Below are 4,821 nucleotides of genomic sequence, written 5' to 3' on the forward strand. Positions count from 1 at the left end.
TCTGCTGGCCTACAGTGGATCATACTTAATGGGGAGGAGACAGTCCCTCTTCTGACACTTGCATTGCAACTACATGCACATAGACCGTTGGTTCCCAATCTTTTCTGAATGACACCACATAAGAAAACAAATGCCAAGGCTCACTTTAATCTGACTTTCCTGCATCAAACAAAATTATGCCTTGAAGAAAAGCAACTCTAATAGGCTATATTAAGCAGCCAGCTTGAAGTTCCATGTTCCCTCCGTTTCCTCCTCCACACTGCGTGAAGCAAACGTTTTCTCAAATGCGAGACATTTATTTATTGTTTTAAATATGGTTCACTGGAATCTTAATGTTATGGTACCCATATAATGACTGATAAGTGTTGACCCCTTATAGACCTTGCAGAATTTCAGCTTTATATTAACTAGAAGAAAGGACTGATGGTCTACTGCGGTGCGTCAAATAAAAGGGATGTTATTGAGATCTGCTTTTGTTTTGCAGGGATGTGCAAGGAGGTTTTTTGTCTCTTGTGAACAGCAGTATCTGTTTGCGTTAGAGCTTTTGCATGGGCTTGGTTAAATCCACAAGGCAGAGAATTCTTATTGAGTTAGTCAAATTAAGTCATTCTGACATCACGGGATGGACAGGGATGTGCAAGGAAGCAAAGGAGACTGACAGTGGAAGAAGGAGTACCTCCAACAAGACGACTTTATAGTCCTTCGGGGAAACAGGCTAGACAGACAGGCAGGCCGGCCTGCGGATTCCACAACTCGGACTGGGGTGAGTGCCTCCCTACCTCCATTCTGAATCTCTAGCCTCAGATGACATTAAGAAAATGCTCTTACCATGATGACAGAGATGCAGACTTTATGGATAGGTTACATCAATTCCGATTGAGTTATATTTGTTGACGTGTGGGTTAGAGCAATGTTATAGTCCTAATTCTCTGGGGAATCAACTAGAGCAGCATATTATTTGATGTTATTCTGAGTGACATATTTTTGCATTCACGTGTCAGTCAACATGGTGCATGTGCCTCAGTTGTTTATGTCATGATATAACTCCCGGGTAAAGGAATCGACACTCAACCATCCCACTCCATCCATGGCCATGATGATTCAGAGCCAACTCCATGTTTGCACCTCTCAATAGGCTGTTCTGAAGTTGGCCAAAAAAGTAAGCAGAGGTATTTGTGTAGTTATCCGTTTCTGGCCTACCGAATAATTACATAGCAGGCTTATTGTCACACTAGGCTCTGCATAGCTGTTACCTATTTGACTCTCCTATTAGTTGTTTAAATGTGTGTCCTATGTTGCACTACTTTCACCTTTTTGTTTCAAAACAGCCTATGTTGGGACTTTCGGGAGTTGCTAAGAGTTTGTTCAATCTGAGTCACATGTCTCTCGTTGATGCTCAGTGTCCTCGCATGATAGGAGAGAAATGGAAAGAGCGGGAGGGAGGGGATATTTGGGTGAGGTCGTTGTCACAGATGCCTCCCACAGCTGCCAGCTGCTGCCATTTTATAAGACTCTGTACACATCCATCTCAAAATAACCCCTGCGATACAAGACGGAAGGAACTCTGAGATGAGCATACCACTGTGATTTTTATTTTGTTGCTACAACATAACAACATTGTGAGAATAGAATAAATGAATTGGACCACTCTTAAGTGTATGTGATATGTGTATATGATCATGACTCATTTCTCGTCAGGTTACGGTTACAAAGTCGTCAGACCTGTTTTATATCTCTTATTCAATTCAACAACTGAGCCACAAAATTAAGGCTGTGTGGAATAAGTTGAGAATTTTTTTGGGAAATAGTCAGAATTCATGTCAACATTACAGTTTTGAAAATGGAGCTTGTTCAAAAAAAAGTAGTCTCTTGGGACAACTTATCCCACAACTTACTTATTGGGTAAGTTGAATCACGGGACAGGGTTTAGTTAGGTCTCCTACAAATGTCTGTACTGAATTAAATATTACCACTACCTTTTAAAAAAAACGTATCTTTATTTACCCCAACACAATCACTTTTTGTATTTTCATATTTTTTCTAACACAGGCTTAACACCTAACAAACACTTTGTACTTTTTTAACACTTTTAACATAGGCCAGGCCCTGTTGTTACCTCATATCCCAGTGATGCCTTGCATTACACCTGGGAAGGAAACACTTCCATTTGCTCAACTTGACATTGGATCAACCATTGGCTCAACTTACCCCATGGTCATTGGCTTACCCCAAGGCAAACATTTTTACTATATTAGCCCACACAGCTACAAGGATGCACTTTAATGCTAGGTTTAGGACCTCATATTGACGCTTATGGAGACTCCAACTGATGTCTAGAACGATCTTAAAATGATCTACTTTGGCTTAGATACAAGCATCATGAAAACTCTTAACACAAATTAATTTGACTTTTGGTGAATCTATTTTTTGGACCTGACTTGCTTACCACTTTTTCCATGTGGTTTCTTCCTTCAGACTCCATGAAATGATGACCTCTTCCTAAAAATTTGGTCAAATTATGAATTTTGTGTATGGTTTCCTATAAACAAGGGTGGCTCTGCTTACACACTCTTCCCTACTGTATTGACCTGTCAGAATTTAAAGTTTTAAAAAACCAAGAAATGTTTATTAAAACATTGATCACTGCGGGTCTGGGTTTAATGCAGTATAATTGTCTGGGGAGCTTACTAAAAATGTTTCATATACGAGTAGCCCTGGACAAGGGCGTTCTCTAGGCCTACATGGATAAGCCTAAAAAAATCGGTGAGTGGCTCTCAGCACCACTTAAGCCTGAAATAGCTAGACAGGCAGCGGGCAGGATTAGTGATGCAGGGTCAAGAGGTTGTCACCTGTTTGTCCTCAATCACGTCACCCTGCGGAATCAAACAGATACTGGAACATGGACATGAAATTAAAGGCTACAGGATGTCTTCATTTGGTTTTCATCCATAGGATATATGTTTAGTCACTCCATTTTGTAGTCTACTAAATCAACACCCTATGAACATTGAACATGTGTACAGTGTCTTCAGGAAGTATTCACACCCCTTTTACTTAACATTTTGTTGTCTTACAACGTTTAATTAAAATGGATTTATTTGTCTTTTTTTTCAACAATAGACACAATACTCTGTCAAAGTGGAAGACAAATTCTAACATTTGTAAAACAAAATCATGAAAAATACAAAATACCATTAACTATTCAACACCTTGAGTTAATACACGTTAGAATCACCTTTGGCAGCTGTGAGTCTTTATTGGTAAGTCTCTAAGAGCTTTCCACACCTGGATTGTACAGCAGTTGCCCATTATTATTTTCAGAAGTCTTCAAGCTCTGTCAAATTGGTTGTTGATTATTGCTAGACAACCATTTTTAGGTATTGCCATAGATTTTCAAACAGTTTTAAGTCAAAACTGTAACTTGGCCACAGGAACATTCACTGTCTTCTTGGTAAGCAACTCCAATGTAGATTTGGCCTTGTTTTAGGTTTTTGTCCTGCTGAAAGATGAATCCATCTCCCAGTGTTTGGGATTTTGTCTGTGCTTAGCTCCATTCTGTTTCTTTTTTTATCCTGAAAAACTCCCCAGTCCTTAACAATTACAATTATATGCATAACAAGATGTACCCACCACTATGTTTTAAAATATGGAGAGTGGTACTCAGTAATGTGTTGTATGGATTTGTCCCAAACATAACACTTTGTATTCAGGATAAAAAGTAAATGACTTTGCCAAATGTGTTGCTTACTTAAGTGCCTTGTTGCAAACAGGATGGATGCTTTGGAATATTGTTATTCTGCACAGTCTTCTTTTCACTCTGTCAATTAGATTAGTATTGTGGAGTAACTACAATGTTGTTGATCCATCCTCAGTTTTCTATCACAGCCATTCAATTCTGTAACTGTTTTAAAGTCACCATTGGTGTCTTGGTGAAATCCCTGAGCAGTTTCCTTCCACTCCAGCAACTGAGATAGAAAGGACGTGTGTATCTTTGTAGTGACTGGGAGTATTGATACACAATCCAAAGTGTAACGAATAGGTTGGCCATGCTCAAAGGAATATTCCATGTCTGCTTAAAAAATTTTATTTTTTAAAAACATCTACCAATATGTGCCCTTCATTGGAAAACCTCCCTGGTCTTTGTGGTTGAATCTGTGTTTGAAATGTACTGCTCGACTGAGGGACCTTGCAGATTAAAGACCGAGTATGTGTTGGGTACAGCGATGAGATAGTCATGTTAAACACTATTATTGTCCATGCATCTTATGTGAGTTGTTAAGCAAATTTTTACTCCTGAACTTATTTAGGCTTGCCATAACAAACGGATTGAATACTTATTGACTCGAGATTTCAGCTTTTCATTTAAAAAATAAGTAATAATTCTACAAACATAATTCCACTTTCACATTCTGGTGTATTGTGTGTGTAGGCCAGTGACAGAACTCAATTAAATCCATTTTAAATGCAGGCTGTAACACAATAAAATGTGGAAAAAGTCAAGGGGTGTGAATATTTTCTGAAGGCATGTGCTGTTAAGGACATGGTATCACATTTCTGTGTCATAGCGCTAGTTACTGTGATGACACAGACAGGCCCATTGGACGTAAACGCTCACTATGTGCATTTCAGAAGGTTTTGGCAATGTAAATTAAGTTTTTACTTCAGATAATAAACTGACCTTGGTGTGATGGTCAGTTGAGGTCCTAATACTTTGTATATTTGTTTGCAACCTAGAACTACTAAGAAACATCATGCTATTTTAAGCCTGTTGAGTTTTGTTCCTCTTGAATAATCTCCCCTCGGCCGTCCATTACGTCAGTC

The sequence above is a fragment of the Oncorhynchus kisutch genome, linkage group LG23, assembly GCF_002021735.2.
Source record: "Oncorhynchus kisutch isolate 150728-3 linkage group LG23, Okis_V2, whole genome shotgun sequence".
NCBI classification, from domain to species: domain Eukaryota; kingdom Metazoa; phylum Chordata; class Actinopteri; order Salmoniformes; family Salmonidae; genus Oncorhynchus; species Oncorhynchus kisutch.